The sequence below is a fragment of the Perognathus longimembris genome, chromosome 22, assembly GCF_023159225.1.
Source record: "Perognathus longimembris pacificus isolate PPM17 chromosome 22, ASM2315922v1, whole genome shotgun sequence".
NCBI lineage: Eukaryota > Metazoa > Chordata > Mammalia > Rodentia > Heteromyidae > Perognathus > Perognathus longimembris.
The window spans coordinates 22922594-22940509 of record NC_063182.1 but is presented as its reverse complement, the minus strand read 5'-3'; positions in this window follow the sequence as shown (position 1 = coordinate 22940509).

Genomic DNA, 17916 nt, shown 5'->3' with positions numbered 1-17916 from the left:
TTTAAAACTCTGAACTCTTTCTGTGGTCAGATGGTTAGAATGAAGTCTATTGAATTTTCATGAAGAGTGATGTAAACGATGGATTGAATCTCGTCTGGTTTCTTGCTCTCCTGGGCTTTATGTATTTCTTGGAGATGGGATGGGACTGAAACAGAACATTGTACATTTAAATGATATTTGTTTAATGAATGCATGAAGTAATACATGGATTCTCTAAATAATTTTCATTTATAAGTATTTGCCTAAGTGAAAATACCCAAGTGTTTGAGACAGAAGTATAAATGCATTTATTTTTCTTCAAGAACATTAATGTTTGGTTGATTTATCACCAATAGTATTTTTACTTTGGGAGGGAAGGGGAATTAACTTCCTGAAATTGTTTATATAGTTATTATTGGTCTGCTCTTTCATTCTCCACGACCTTGAGAGACATGGATTGGTATTACCTTTCAAAGGAAGTTAGTTACTATTATCAAGTTCACAATTAAATGAGATAAGAAGGAAAATCATGCCACTTTACAGGAGTTTAATTCTTCCTATCCAGCTATCATTTCCATATTTCCCATAGTATGCAGCCAGACATACCTCTGAGACTCTTAAATGAACACACAGGAAACCTAGTTCATTCAATACTGGCTATGGACTGGTTAGACCAGAGTCCATTTATAGTAATAAGTAATGACTGCATGAACAAATTAAAGGATTCTGATTTGAGAAGAGGGAAAAGACAATCATATAATTTGTATCACACACACACAAACAAAAGGAATAAAAAAGCTGCTAAGTCTTCTTCTGTAATTATTTTTAAACACAAGTAATATTTTCCAGATATTACAAATGTCCTTGACTCCCAGATTATTTCTTTTTATACCTTTCCTCATTCCAGTATATACATTGGAAATCCCCTCTTACTCTCATGAAATATCTGCAATTGCAAAGCTTTTTTTTTTTCTCCCAAGAAGCAGGAGCCCATACTTCATTCCAATTCTTTTTAGTAATAACACAAAACAAGAAATTTCTCTTTGATTTATCCTTGCCCAACCTGCATCAATAGACCCTGCTCATCTGTGATTCTCTCAACCTGCCACAATCTCCCTCCATACTCTTGCCCTTTGACTTGTGTGTTTGAAGAAAGAGGGTATGGAAAGAAGTTAACAGGACCTCCGAATGCTGTCCCATTGCTGACTCACTTGTAATCATCTTCTATAATCAATTAATTATTGGAAAGAGAATGCAACTAGGACCTATTCTTAGGGCATGGTTGTTTTTTGAACTTAGATCAGTTGGTGTCACTAACTAGGTTTCACTGTGCCATACTGAGGGCCATTGCTGAGCATAATACACAGTTTCCCAGTGTCTGCTCTCCATAACACATGATGGGTTAAGAGTCTGAGTTATAATGAGTCTCATGATTCTCTTCAGCCTGAAAGGTCTGATGAAGAAACTAAAACTATATACTTATTTAGATATATGGATATCCATAGCTATAAGGCCTTGGATTATCCATATGTCTCCCTATTTCTCTTAGATAAACTGTAGTTTAGGAAACAACAACACCCTAAGAATGAGACATGGTTATTTTCTTTTAAAATAAATAATATATTATACAGGATTCTAGATATTCACACAGTAAGACCAAAGAGGATACTCTTAGGAGAGAAAACACAAAGGCTCAATGTCCATGTGCCTCTCTATATTTATAGAAAGTAACAAGTATTAAAATGAACTCCAAGGTAGGGAAACAGAGATCTCTCCCTCTTTTCTTTATTTTTATCTTTTTGATGATTATGTCTTCTTTATGTATGGTGTATCCAAGTGTATATCTTCAGGAAAATTGGGGGTGGGAGTATAGAACTTGAGAGAAAAAGGGTGAAAAAGTGTAGTGGTGGAACTCACCGGACACTGATGAACGTGAACTATAGAACTTGTGGGTGGAGATGGGACAAAGGGACTGTGAGACACTGAGGGAACAGAAGATACTGTATGAATTCTGAGTTTCTCCAGAACTTTTTTTTCTTTCTTCTTTTTTTGCCAATCCTGGGCTTGGACTCAGGTCCTGAGCACTGTCCCTGGCTTCTTTTTCCTCAAGGCTAGCACTCTGCCACTTGAGCCACAGCGCCACTTCTGGCCGTTTTCTGTATATGTGGTGCTGAGGAATCGAACCCAGGGCTTCATGTATATGAGGCAAGCACTCTTGCCACTAGGCCATATTCCCAGCCCTCTCCAGAACTTTCATCAACTTCTCTGGCCATAAAAAAAATGTAAACCAAAACAACATTGAAATTCTACCTCATCCCAGTAAGAATGGCCATTATCTAGAAAAATTAATAACAATAATTGCTGGTATGGATGTGGCCAAAAGGGAACACCACTACACTGTTGATGGGAGTGTAAACGTGTTCAACCACTCTGGAAAGCAGAGTGGGGGTTCCTCAAGAGGTTAAATATAGAGCTCCTCTATGATTCAGCTATCCCATTTCTGGGCATTTACCCAAAGGATCAAAAGCAAGGCCATACTAAAGCTATCAGCACAACTATCACACAAGCTATCAGCATGTTCATGGCAGCACTATTTACCATAGCTAAAATATGGAACCAACCCAGTTGTCCTTTTGCAGATACATGGATCAAGAAGATATGGTACACATACAGAATGGAATTCTATGCTTTTAACAGAAAGAATGACATTGCCCCATTCATGAGAAACTGGAAAGACTTAGGAAAAAATCATTTTAAGTAAAGTGAGCCAGACCCAAAGAAACTTAAACTTTATGGTCTCCCTGATTGGTAATAATTAGTATATATCTAGGATAGTCCTAGTAGATGATCATAATAGCTCAACAGCTATGTACATATGATCACAGAAGATGATGCTAAGAGAAAAGATCTCCAACATATGGAAAAAGTCGTTTATCATTGATGTTGTTATTTTCAATGTACTATGTGAAGTTTTTTTTTTTCCCCGTCTACCTTCCCTATGAATTAGCTCCTGTTGTCACTGATTCTGTTACCCTGGGTATTTTATATATGTCTGTCTGAATTAGGGAAGGGAAGGGGAACATTAAAATGGTGAGACAAATGGTAAAAGGCAAACCAATGCAACACTTACAAGAAAAAATATTGTAAAGTAACTGAGCAATTCAAGTGGGGGTTGGGAGGAGGGAAGGTCAGAGAAAAATGAGGGATGACGTAACATGTTGGACAAGAAATGTACTCACTACCTAACATATGCAACTGTAACCCCTCTGTACTTCACCTTGACAATAAAAAATTAAAAAGAATATTAGCTATAGTTAAAAAATAAGATGCTATATGAAATGAAATGTACTCATTACCTGACTCATGTAATTGTAATCCTTATTCTGTTTATCACCTTTATAATAACAATGAAAAAGGATTGTGCCAGTCTGTAGTGATTCATGCCTGTAATCCTAACAACTCAAGAAGCTGAGATCTGAAGATGATGGTTCAAAGCCAATTCCAGGCAGGAAAAATCTTTGTGACTCTTAACCAATTAACCACCAGAAAACCAGAAGTGGAGCTGTGGTTCAACATGGTAGTGCATGAACCTTGAGCACAAAAGCTCAGGGATACTGCCCAGGCCCCAAGTTCAAGCCCCATGACTGAAAATAAATAAATAAGCAAGAAAGAAAGAAAGAAAAAAGAAGGAAGGAAGGAAGGAAGGAAGGAAGGAAGGAAGGAAGGAAGGAAGGAAAGAAGGAAGGAAGGAAGAAAAGCAAGCGAATACATGATTATAGGAGATGGTCCCATGAGAGTCAGTTTAGATTATAGGAACATGCAACCATGCCTGGCTTGTGGATTAGAGACTCTAATTTTTGTCCAAGCTGGCTTCAAACTTGATCTCTGCTACCTGAATATCTGGGGACACTGTACAGTCATGATTTACTACTATATTTAGCTTATAATAACAGTCTTATTTGCTCAAAAATTTTACTCCAAATATAATGTAGGTAACATTAAACACTTATTTTCATGTAATTGCTATTGTTTGTCATTGAAAAAATTATTTTTGCCAGTTTTGAGGCTTGAACTCAGGGCCTGAGCTCGGTCCCTGGCTTTTTTTTTTTGCTCAAGGCTAGCAAGCACTCTACCACTTGATTCACAGCACCACTTCCAGCCTTTTATGTTTATGTGGTGCTGAGAGTTGAGCCCAGGGCTTCATGCATGCAAGGTGAGCACTCTACCATTAAGCCTCATTCCCAACCCTGTCATTGTAATTTTTTTGAGGTGTCACTCCAATAATGATATACATTTCTATGCTGCAGAGAGGCTCTGATTTGGATGTGGTTTGGTTCCAAAGCTGATGTGGTAGAAGGTGGGCCTCTGGGATTTTGACATTCCTCCTAAGGAGAAGTGTGTAGCCTGGCAGAAATGAGTCTACTGGGACTGGATAGTTCTAACCACAGCAAATTGTTATGAAATCTCCCTGGCCTTGGCCCCTTCTGCACAGGGCTCTTCCTCTTCCTGCTTATCTGCTGTGCTATACTGTAACCAGGGCTCTTTCAAAATGCTGCTGCTGCTGTGCCCTTTGAGTTTGCCAGGCACCAGAATAGTGGGTGAGGAAACTCTACTAAGTGCCCAGCCCCTGGGGTTTTGTTGTAGCAACAACATTGAGAGTGGTTTTATAAGGTACAAAAATCTCTACCACAAGAGTATAATTATTCAGAATTTGTTGTCTTCCATTTAGATCTTTTTTTTTCTTTATTGTCAAAGTGTGATACAGAGGGGTTACAGATTCATATGAAACGCAGTGAGTACATTTCTTGTTCTACTTGTTACCTCCTCCCTCGTTTCACCCCTCCCCCTTCCCCTTCCCCTCTCTCCCCAAGAGTTGTGCAGTTGGTTTACACCAAATGGTTTCTAAGTGTTGCATTTGGAATGGTTTGTCTTTTTGTTCTTTGTCTCTCGATTTTGGTATTCCCTCTCCCTCCCCCAGTTCTATTACCCATATAAACAGTATCCAGGGTACTCATGTGTAATACAGTGGTAGTGAGGGTACAGCCACAGGATAGGGACTAGCTAGTACAAGAATAGGCTAGTCGTGGTTGTTAGCATTTCCCTAGCCTCAGGTCCTCAGCTCCTCCCACTAGCCCCCAGATCCACCCATACCTAATGAGCCACTCCTACTCACTACCTACCTACTTCCCCTTTACTCCCAGAGAGAGAAGCTGCCACCTGGATAAGGTGCAGACTCCGTGTAGCTCCCTCTCCTGTGGGAGCTATGGCCCCACTAATAAACCTCCTTATGAACCTTCTTCTCCTGTCTGTGATTATCTCTGCATAGTCCTCTGGGATGGCTGGGACCTGTCCTTTCATTAGTGCCGAACCCGGGATAGGCTCCCCTGTGGATTTGCTCCCCCATTTCTGGGGGTGTCCAAGCTGCCCCCAGGACCTATTCTGCTGTCCTAAGCCCACCCAGATGACCATCAAGGTAACTTCTCCTGACCTAGTGCTCTACTTCCATCCACCACGACAATCTACAAATTTGTCCTCACACCCAGGGTAAGTGATCATCTAACCGAGGGCTCTGGATCCGATTTTCTGATTTACCATAGGGCCACAGGGCTGTGGCTTCAGGGCCACACTCCACGCTCTGTCCGGGACACAGCAACTGGGGTAACAACCTCATTGCTGATTGTCTCCTACATTTCAGCTGACCAGAGTAATACCAGGGATGCTTGGTATTTAACTCCTCAGCTCCGCTAATCATTTACCATGGGAGGGGCACAATCATCCACTGTTAGGTTTTTAAAGTAGGTAGCCAGTAAAGGAGAACGCCACATGGTATTCAGGCAGGAGAGAAAGTTTATTACCGAACTGCTGGCCGGTGGCCAAGATGATCCATGGCCGGAGAGAAGGGAGAGAGAGAGAGAGAGAGCGACCCCCACCCAGCCCTGCCTTATATCTAGGGCAGGGGCAAGGGGTGTGGCCAGGTGGATTAGGATGTGACGTCAGGGAAAGGGGAGGTACTGCCTCCAGGTCTGCAGGTTACCCAGGTAACTGGGTGGAGACTTAATGAGGTGGGGGCATCTACATGGAGCCCTCAGGGAGAGGACCTAACATCCACCACAACAGATTTGAAACTCCAACCAGGGTGAGTGATCTCTAGCCGGGAGCTTGGATTTTCCATAAGACCACTGGGCCACCATAAATCTTGGCTCCAAGTTCCAAGCAACTGTGAGTGTTTGGAGTCAACTGATCTCTAGTTAAGCTCTGCTGGTCACTCATCAAGTGGGAACAGTCTAAAATGCTTCAGGAGAGCTGCTCAAGTTTGAGCCCAATCTTACAAATTTGGAATATTTTACAGGTCTTACATAACTTCTATGAGCGCTCGGGCAGATGGAGTTCTCTCTCTCTCTCTCTCTCTCTCTCTCTCTCTCTCTCTCTTTCTCTCTCTGCCTCTCTAAACTCTGCCTGCCTGCCTGCCTGTGATCGGATGGGCTGGTACTAGCTTCCAAAGGTACCAATATTTGCTTAACATCTGCTTTGAAATACACAAAGAAAGGTTTTCTGATCTTGTTAAGCTTGGAGATTCGGTTAAGTTCTGCTTGTTGTTGGCTAAATCCTAAGTTTTCCCTAGCATTGACTATGTGGTGGACAATAGAATTGATTTTAGCAAACGCCATCTTGGTTCCATCAAGGTTCCAAAAAGTTTTGGAGTTGGAGTCCCATCCATCCCCCAGGTAATGGGCATGCCAAATTCCTCGAGGCTGGGCAGGAATGTGGAGACTCAAGCTCTGGGTAACTCTGGCCCCCACCCTGAACTCTGTAACTGTGGCCTTCCAATTCCAATGTGCCTTGCAATTCAAATGCTGGAAGGTGAAGGTGTCTTGCTGTGAGCCTGCTAAGGCTCTGACCAGCTCCGCTGCCTTTACGCCATGCCACGTGTCTGTGTTCTGTTCGTGTCCTGTCTCCCATCTCCTGGACCTTCCTGGTCATAGAATCCCACTTCAGCTCCCCATTGGAGCTGAACTGGTTTCTCAAAATGTGGCTTCTTCATTTCCTTGCCAGATAATCTGTGAAAATTTTTGTTTGCTGAAAAAGGTTTTGTTTTCTAACTGACCATGTGGTTCTAAAATATGGGCAAAATAATATCATTTTGCCACTGGAATTCCAGAAAACTTACATGGCCAATTAAAAAAAAATTCTAAGCGCACTCCAAAGCTTGTGCACAACTGTCTGTCTGTCTGTCTGTTTGTTGGTAAAACATGTAAAAACTGGCATCATGGTTTCAAAATTACTTGCTTTTGACTACTATTTTAACTTACTTTTAAGTCTTGTGTTAAACTGATCTTTGCAGCCTGTGGGTGGAGTCACAGTGAACAGCCTGGAGGCAACCCTGACTCTCATCACCAGACTCCAAGCCCAAAGAAAAAAACCCAGGTTTTAAACCAATACTGATCATGTTTGGGTGCAAGCAAATGTGTCTAAGAAAAACTCCAAAAGGTTCTAATATGCAGCACGTGGTACAAGTACAATGAAAACCAGTGTGTTATTCTTTATGTCCATCTATGCTAAAAGTCAGGTGTACATCTGATCCTGACAATTCTTTGGTATAGACTAAGATTTTGCGTCTCCATTTTTCTCTCCTGTGCTCTCATAAACTCTTTAAGATCAAGGGACCAGAGTTATTTTGGAACGGGTGTGCAAATGTGGCTGCTAAGCTAGATTTTCCTGACCCAGGATTGATATTTTGCTTTATAGGATGCAGGTCGACATGTGTGCTAGCTGCGTGGACTGTGGCATTCTGTGGCTACAGGAAGCTGCCTCCTCAGTCTGCTCCCAAAGTGCCTGGTTTCACTACTAATGATTCCTTATTCTCTCTCTTACATGGAAAACCGCTCAGGAAATCTAGCAGTCCTGTGAAGATTTTGACAGGCCCAGAGTGCTCCTGCCCTGGCTCTGTCCCCCCCACCCCGCCCCAAATTAGAGTTGCGCTTATAGCAGGCCTATCATGACAGAGTTGCAACCGAGACTTACTCCAAGGTTAAAAGCATCAGAGTTGTGTTTGGTGGCCACAGGGTTGCATTGGGGTAGCATTGGTGTCTTCCTCCTCCATGTCTCAGAAACTGTCGTGGCTGCAGAGAGCAGACTTGGTTGGCCTTTGGTCTGTGGATTTTAAGACTAGGAAGATGGTTAAAGGCCCAAGCCTTCTAAAATCTTTTTAAAATAGTCACCCTGCTTAAAAAGCAGAGCAACAGGGGCTGGGGATATGGCCTAGTGGCAAGAGTGCTTGCTTCGTATACATGAGGCCCTGGATTCCCCAGCACCACATATGCAGAAAATGGCCAGAAGTGGCGCTGTGGCTCAAGTGGCAGAGTGCTAGCCTTGAGCAAGAAGAAGCCAGGGACAGTGCTCAGGCCCTGAGTCCAAGGCCCAGGACTGGCCAAAAAAAAAAAAAAAAGTAGAGCACCAGCCTACAAAAGCCATAGTACTCAGAGTAAGCAACCAGGGAATACTGGGAGATTTCAAATGTCTTTAACAAGTCTGTGTAGAAATTTGCAGGCAACCCAGCAGGAGGTGTGACAATCTATCCACACTACAGCCTTGCCCAGATCCAACCCATCTCTCCTGCCTGCCTCCATCACATCTGACTAATGAAGCCTACTGATTCAGGATGGAAGACACAGCCACCTCCCATCCACTGAAGCTGAGACTTTCACATTGTCCTGACCCTTTGCCCTCTTGATTGTTATTCATTTGTGCTCTCTTCCACCTGCCTGTAAGGTTAAATGTTAGGATTTGATTTGATGGCACATGGATCTCATTCAGTCTGCTGTTCTCTAAGAGTTACAGCAGAACTCTGGCAAGTAAGTACTTGTTGGTCAATTCTCAACAAGTTACAGTAAGCTCTACTCCTATTGTTCTCCTGTTGCTGCAATTGGAAATAAAAAGGGCTTTTATGGCTTGCTGTTTGAAGCCAGCCCGGGCAGAAAAAAAATATCCCTCTAAAACTCCATCTCCCAACTAACTAGCACTGGAACCAGACTGGAAGCTTGGCTCAAGAGAACCAGCCAAATGCTGAAAGAGACACTGTGGCTCAGGTGGTAGAGCACTAGCCCTGAGCAGAAGTGCTCAGGGACAGTGCCCAGGCCTTGAGTTCAAATCCCTTGAATGCCAACTGGGACAAGCTATCTAAGCAATGAGCACCTAGACCTTCAGGACGAGGTCAATCCTGACAATGAGGAACCATGGAGAGGAGTAAGAGGAGATGAAGTCTCATCTTAAATGGAGTCAATTTAAACTTGCCCTTTCAAAATTAATCAGAGCTGGGAGATCAAGAGGAATATCTTGCCTTTGTTATTTGACTGGTTACTCCTAACCAGTCCACTATCCCTAAACACTTCCTTCCTTCCCCCAGTCCAGTTATAACTCCTTCCTTGTAATGGGCCACAATTGGGTTTATGTTCCAAATGGAACTTTTCTGGCTTGTACCCAGGGTGTGTTCTCCCATGTTGTTCATGTTAACTGGTCCTGTGAACTTGTCAGCCTTTTGTCTGACCTTTCCAAAAGTCTCTTTTAACAGGATGACATCCCTCACCCGGGACACCACCTGGGAACTTGCAGTTTGAGGCCATCCTCTTACTACACTGCTCTTCCCAGCGCAGATCTGGACCCTGAAGAACCCAGCCCCAGTGACTCCTTGATGTGCCCAAGCTGCAGGATGTAGCCAGAGGAGACCATGACACCCATTGGCCCTCATAACCATTCTTGTGGAAATGATGAGGACTTTTACCAACCAAACTGTCAAACAAATTCTTCTTGGACAGTACCAGGCCAAATGACGAATCAGGGACCCCTGACACTCTACCACTTGAGTCACACTACCACTTCCAGTTCTCTCTGTCTATGTGGTGCTGAGGTTGAACCCAAGACTTCATGCATGATAGACAAGCACTCCACCACTAAGCCACATTGACAACCCCAAAGTTGTGATTCTGAAGCACCTTCCATCCCCACCTCTTGTGGGGGAAGGTGGAGTTTTATCAACTTAATTATCGGCAATCTGACGATACAGGAAGTAAGGAATACTGAAATCCTAGAGGGTGTTGCTACCCTCAAGGGAAGCCTTATAGGCAGGCCACTTTGAATATGCCTGTTCAGAGGCAGAAGAATGTTAGGCCAACACCATGGGATGCCATGATGTTTCCCCTATGACAGGTACACGAAAAGTAGTAATCTACATATCTGCTTTTATTTAAAGAGGGATATGGTGGGTTATTAGGTCTCGGGTCAGAGTACAGAGATTATCTCACGTGGAGAATTTTGAAATACACCAAGAGGTGTCTACACATCCAAAAGAGAGGGTCAAATTGCAATAGCAGCTTCATGAGTGTCATCAGTTCAGAAGAGCTACACCTGCCTCACCACAGCCAACAACTTGCAAGCGTCGTGAATGGCTATGCACACTGGAATGCTCTTCCTATTCTTTGTCCAGCACAGATACACATTGAGTTGCCCTTTCTGAGAGGAGCAGGCATAGAATTCACAAGATGGAACCTTTTCTTAAGCTTTCCAGAATAAAGTTATCTATGAAGGGCATTTTAGAGCCAAGTCACTTGAAGGGGATAGACGGGCTGAGATAGGTGGGGAGAAATATAGAAGGGATAATACTGATCATTTTGCATTGTATTCACAAATTGGCATGTTGAATTGAAACCCCTGGGTACAATGACTTAAAATATTTTAATAAAAGATCATGTTAACTATTAAATTGGACTAGTTCACCGTCACTTTTTTCTCTTTTTAAAATTATCTTAAATAGTTGTATAAGGGAGTTACCATTTAACAAAGCAGTTTATGAATATAATATAGCTCTGTCACCCTTTTCAACATTCTCATACATCCCTACCTTACCAATCCCTTTGCATCATTCTTAGTTTTATAGCGTATACGTTGGAACCTTATCTGCATTTCCCTCCTCTTTTCCTCTTGATTTGTCTATCCTGTAACTCTTAGTCTTAGGAGGAAAAAATTTAAGATTGAGTTAGTTATATAAAAATGAAGCAAATTTTGGTCTCCAGTGGCTCACATGTATAATTCTAGTTACTCAAGAGGCTTAGATCCATAGGACCAAGGTTCAAAACCAGCCTGGGCAAAAACTCCACAGGGTTTGTCTCAAAAAGAATCAGCAAAAATCTAGGCTGAAAACATGTCTTAAATGGTAGTGAACAAGGTAGACAAGCAAGCCAAGTGAGCATGAGGTCCTGAGTTCAAACCACATTAAAAAACAGAAAAAAATTATCTTTGTATATTGAGAGATATGAGCATATTTGATATCCTGTTCATTTTGTTGTTGTTTAATTAGGAGGCAGGAAAACAGGTGTGGATCTGGTCATTCAATTCAGAAAAACTTTATGGTCAAGGATACAGGAAAGATCTGGCTTGACTGTGACTAGAAATGTGCTGAAAAAATTGCATCTACTTTGTTTCACTTTCACGGTGCCGAGCTCTCAACAGGGACACAGCAAGCTCCATCTTTATTTTGAAACAAGAGATTAGTCTGAACAGCTGATTTTTATCCCAGTCACTCCACAAACTGTCAGTGTTTGTTTGAAATTTCGTCCTAGTGGGCTGTTTATCATTCTGACTTTCTTTGTTCTTCCTGGCTTTGATCTCTGGACCAGATTCTTGTCCTAAGTAACTCTAGGGGAATTCTAGAACAAGAGCAACACTGTGATTTGATCATCAGATGCACTAGTTTTATTCCTCTTTGCTTCTCCTCTGTTGCTCTTTTCTTTTCCTCTTTCTCTCTCACTTTCTCTCTCTCTCTGTCTCTGTCTGCCTTATTGCCTCTTTTTGTCTCTTTCCTATTCTCTTTGCTTTTTAAAAAAAATTTAGTTCGCCTCCAGAGTGCAGAATATCAGATAAACAAGAGGACATATTGTCAAAAGAATTTCTCTTTTGGATTGACTTTTCTAAGAGTCGCGGAATAGCAATAAATAACTTGCTCTAGTTTTGTGGCATGAGAGTTGGTCCAAAGACAAGGGTGTATTTCCATGGTGAAAAATAATATTCAATCTGGTTTCTGAGTAGTGATACAAATAAGCAAATGAGATGTGTTGATTACAGTGAAGCCATCCCTTCCTAGATATTTGTATTTGATTGTGTAAAATACTTAAAACTTGTAGACCATTTTGGCTCACTTGTTACTGTTTTTAGAATACTTACAGATATTTAGTTGTGATTATGGTTTCTAAACGCACTTAGTAATTTTTTCTGTGTCTATCCCTTTTTGCAGACTCTCTTTCTTGATGGCTGTGCCCTTTGTATGTTTACTGTGGGTTTCTGTGAATCTGAATTTGTTACAAGAATAACATTGGAATCAATATTTCTTAGATGTTCTAGATAATATGGTTTGAGAGCTATTTTAGATTCCACATGCATATATACTGATATTTTAAATGATATGAAATTTGGAACTTACCAGTAGAGTGTTTTGAGATAGCTAAAATGGCACTGTACATACCAGTGCAACACAATGATCAGAACCTAGACATGTTTATATGAATTGACTTTTACTTAATAAATTAGCACATTTTGTATGCAAATCATGCAAAAATGAAGAGCAGTAGGATAATACAAAGATGGAGACTATGCAGTTGAAAGGGTTGAGTACTGTACTAAGGAGTCATATTGCATCAGTTGTAGGACATCTTGCTTGCTTCACTGTCCAGGGCATTTGCGTGGAGTTCCATTATTTGATAATGGCCTCCCTTGGTTACAATAGAGAACCTCATGTTAACATGGCCCAGACCTGGAGACAAAGCTGTTGTCATCATCTGTAGAACAAATAAATGAGGTGAAAGAGCCAGAAGACAACAATGAATAAATCAGCAATAATTCTTTAAAAAAAAATTCAGAACTCGGGTTTGAACTCAAAAACTTCTGTTTGCTACCTAGGCACTCTAGCAATTTGCTCCGTAATTCCAATCCTGAGACAACATTTGTACCAAGTTACTTGCCCACTGTATTTTACAAATCATGCTAGAATACAGAAGTATTTGCTTCATATAAATCTCTAACCATGTAAGTAAAGCATTATTCATTACTAGTCCTATTGTTTTACCCTTTTCCTACAGTCTACATTAAAATAATGATATATAATATTTTTCAAATATCATGAGAGATTCACCAGCTGTAAGCATTTTCATACAGAAGGGAATGAAAGGCAACACCGGGAATAAGTCTTTTCTGGATCGTTGTCTGAAGCAGTGAGTATACATAGTTCTCACTCGTGATGTAATTATCATTCTCTGAATCTTTGTCATTTAGGAAATTAGCAATATTGCCCCTTAGGTGTTTAGCTTCAGAATTAGTCTTATTGCTATCTCACTAAATTTCTTGGTTACAACTTCAAGTCGGATTTCACTAGTCATTCATCTCAAATGTTGGTAAATGTGTATAACTTATTATCTTTATGTCTGAGCTTACAAGTTAACACAATACAACGTAACATATTGGTGGCAAAATGTAAAGCTTCATGTAAACAAAAACAAAAGGCAAACAGATGGAAGCAAAACATATAAGAAAAGAAGATATTGGGTACACAAAACATATTTCTTGTTTCATTTAACAGCATTACATGTTATAAAAACTTTTGCCAATTATATAAATCTTGGTCAAAGTTCTGAGTATATAATTTCATTAATTACTCAGACTAAGTTTTAGAAATTAAGAAAATCTCATAAGCATCTCAAAAAGGTAAAATTATTGATTTTAGGTCTTACATTAGCTCAAGCATGATAATAATGCTCAACTGCCTCTCAAAGAATTCAGCAGTTATATACCAGAAGGATCTGAGAGAATGGTTTCATTCCGAGAAGACTAAGGAAGACCATAGAGAGAGATACTTGGATAACCTAAGGGTTCTTGTATTTCTGAATTCACTCCAATATTTACCTGCTCTATATAGAACTTTTTATTGAGCTATATAACTTTACTTAACCTAAAAGGAAGCCCAAGAGGTCTTTTGTCCTTGTACATGAATAAAAATCAGTTCAAAATACTAGAGTTGCAAACTGAGGTAGTGAATAGCTTCAAAATATACTTGAATTCCAAACCAACTGAATTTACAGGCTACATAGCTAAGAGGAGATGTGAAAGACTCTGCCATCAGGTTATTTTTCAGCTATGAGATTTAGTGGCTACATTATGTCATGCATTTCAAAGGCTACATTTAAAAGCAGGGAATTATTTGGAAACTTAGAGGTATCTATTTGGTACACTCTGCACTATAACAACTTTTTCCCCTACCACGCATACTTTTCTTCTTTGCCTTTGCATTATGTATATAATTTCTCTTTTATCAAAATGTAATTCCAAGACAATGGTCTACTGTGTCAATTCTGTTTCTACCTACTCCCCCTGTCCAGAATCTAGATCCTAGATCCTACTATACTTGTAGGAAATCTTGCAATCTGACTTTTTATACTGCATGTGTTTGTCCAACTATTTCTGGGATTGCTTAGAAAATTTAGGGAATGGATGCACTGATGCTAATATTTAACAATAACCTCACAAAATTCAAGAAAATATAAGTACAATCTATCATATATACATGATCATTTTTGTAAGCTAACATTCATCCAACTAATATTAATCATTTATTCAACTAACAGTTTAGTTATTAATTAGTACCTGATAGGTATCTTTCTCGATTAGATAATAGGGATATAATTTAATATCCCCAGTCCACAAGCAATGATTTCTGAAAATTTGATTAAATATCCATTACATGTTAAGTGCTACTTAAAGTAGATTACCTACCTTTTTCATTCAATTCTCATAACAGTTTGTTTTCTCTACTTTACATATATATACTAATACTTAAGTAAGATAAATATATTGGTTTCCCAAAGCTAAAATATTGATAATGGCCTTTCTGATTTCTAAATTTATGCTTGTAAATTTGTCTAACAGACATGTTGTCAGTCTGCTTTTGAGGACACTAGAGCTTTTCAGAAATGGATCTCTTTCTATCATGTAGATTTTGAAAGATTTCACAGAAAAGTAGGGTATACTCTTGAAAATATTGCAAGAATAGGTCTATATTTTACATGACAATTGACTGTAATTGAACAGAGCCTACTCACTACTGGAAGCTCTGCTCTGAATCTGATGTGACTCCATTGGCTGATTCCACTTGTTTATGCTTTTTACACCATTTTGGTAGGCAGTCAAGTCAGACACACCTGCATTATTCCATGATTTCTAAATGCTACTGTACCTAATTATAGGAAAAACATACCAACATATAACTTAGGAGTAAGTTAATAGATTAAAACTATGGCCTCATATGGAAAGATGAAGTCTATAAGAAGGGCAACAAGAACTTCCCATTGCAGAACTCCAATATCAGGAGACCTTATCTAGCACATATTAAAAGTGATCAACTTAAAAAATAACACAGAATTTGTATAAATTAACAACTTAGTTATTAGATTTAATTGAAGAGAAGGTTAGTGGTGTAGAAGATACATCAGAGGAAATCACCTAAAATAAGGTATTGAGAAAATAGGTCTTGGAATATGGATTGAGAAAAGTTCATTACATGTTCAGAGAAGTTCTACACAGAGTAAAGACAATGAAATAAAGAGGAACTACTCAAAGTAGTAAGATCTAGAAAGTGTTTTTGAAAGGAAGAACATGTGTTTCCATAATTTGTGAACCTAGTGAATCAACATCATGACAGATAGGAAAAGTCCAATACATATAATGTGTTTTGATCATATATAGTCCCTGTTTACTTTTCTCTCATCCACACTTTTGCTTGTCCATTTATTCTGCTTCCATGTTTGTTTATTTTAAAACTAGAATTTGCATTTAAGAGAGAAATTTAGTATTTGTCTTTTTGATTTTGTCTTATTTTCCTTAACATAATGGTCCAGTTCCATTCATTTTCTATAAAAATATGATTTTGTCCTTTGAATACATACAGAGGAGTGGCATAACAGAATCATATACAGGTCATTCTTATGAAACCTCCATTCTGTTTTACTTAGTAACTAGTTTAATTTATATTTCCACCAACAGTATATAAGTAGTCCTTTTTCTTTCTTTATATATCTTCAAGTAGTTGTACAAAGGAGTTGCCATTCAACGAAGTAGTTTACAAATAAAACACATCTCCATTAATGACATTCCTTTCAACATTCTCACCCATCATTCCCAACCCAGGCCTTTCCTTGATTTTCTTAATTTTGTAGGCTTAACATTGGATTTTGGAATGCATTCTCCCTGTTGCACTATTTGTTATTCTTGTTTCTTCATAATTGCCATCTGACATTGAGGCAGAACCTCAGTGTAATTTTGTTTTACATTTCCCTGATAGCTAAAGATGTTGAGTAGTTTTTGATGTGTTTCTTGGCCATTTGTACTTCATTTGAGAAGTATATATTCAATTTATTTGGTCACTTATTGATTGGATTTTTAGGAGCATTTTTCTAAGTATAAATCCTAGTGAACAGGTTATTTTCCCATTTATCAAGTTGTATCTTGGTAGTTGTTTACTCTCCTTTTTCTGTTTTTTTTTTGTTGTTGTTATTGTGGTTGTACTTGTTACTATTTTAGTTTTAGTACTTGTGGAGTTTGAACTCAAAGGTTGTGTTTTCTAGGCAAGTGATATACTTTTTAGGCATAATCCAGACTTTTTAATTTTCTAAATTTATTGCTTGATAGTATCCAAAACAACAGAGTGAAAGCTCCAATAAATGAAGATGTATATAATCTAGTACTGGCTCTCTTACTCCAGCAGATATTCCTTGTCTTATATTTATCTTTTGACTCCAAATATTCTGAAAGCAGTATAAGATAGCTTACTTTTTATCAGACAATGTAAAAAAAAATCAATCTTTACGGTACCATTAAACTAATTGATAACACATTAAAGATAAACTACTTAAAAAATGATGAGTCCACATTTTACCCAAAGAGATTTTTAGCTATAATAGTTCTAAAAGTCTAGTTAAAGTCAAATTATTTCCCTGAACATTAAATTCTTGTAATCTAGCAGGGTAACCATTGATAAAGAAGTCCTGAAAGTTAACTACTGCTTTTACTAGTGACTTCTAATAGGTAATCGGTATAGTGCCACATAGTATTGATTTGGACCTGGCTCTATGCACAAATAAAAGTGAGAAGTTGAATGACTCCAACAGAGAGAAAATTCCGATTCAGAAATAAAATACAGACAAAAGTTGGCTATTATCTATGGAGAAAATTGATTAAAATGTTTTTAAATGAATCAGCCTAACATTAGAGTAATAGAACTCATGTATTTATATGAGTATAAATAATGAGAGCCCAGAGAGAAAAGCTGCTATACAATGTCCAGCACAAAAATAAGGGATTAACTTGTGCAGGCACAAAGGATTAAACCCAAAGCTACTGGAATTATGCTTATTAAATTCCTGAAATCCTGCTGGCAGGTTTATTTAAGGGCCTTCTCCTTCAGTTTCACACTCTACTTTTCTTCTATGTGTGCAGAGAATCAAACATCTCTTTTGAAAAAAAAAAACAACAAAAAGGGCCAAATCTAACCACGTCACCGACACTTCCAAGGCTGGATTAGCCTGTTCTGACCACCAGCATGCACTTCCTCCATGGTCCCACACTTGCCTGACAGGACAATAAGAGCAGCTGCACCAGTCACCATTACTGTTGCTGTGCTGGGGTGTGGGCACTGCCTGGCCCTGGGTCACCTTTGAGGATGATGTCATGTCCTCCTGCTCCATCGTATGTGGTTATTAATCCTCTTCAGACTTGTCAGAGCCAGGCCACATAGCTTCTGCAAGAGAGAGCCAGCATTTCGGAAAAAAAACAAAACAAAACAAAAAAAAAAAAAACACTGTGTTAGCAACACAAATGACATTGAAACTAGGGCATTATAAAAAT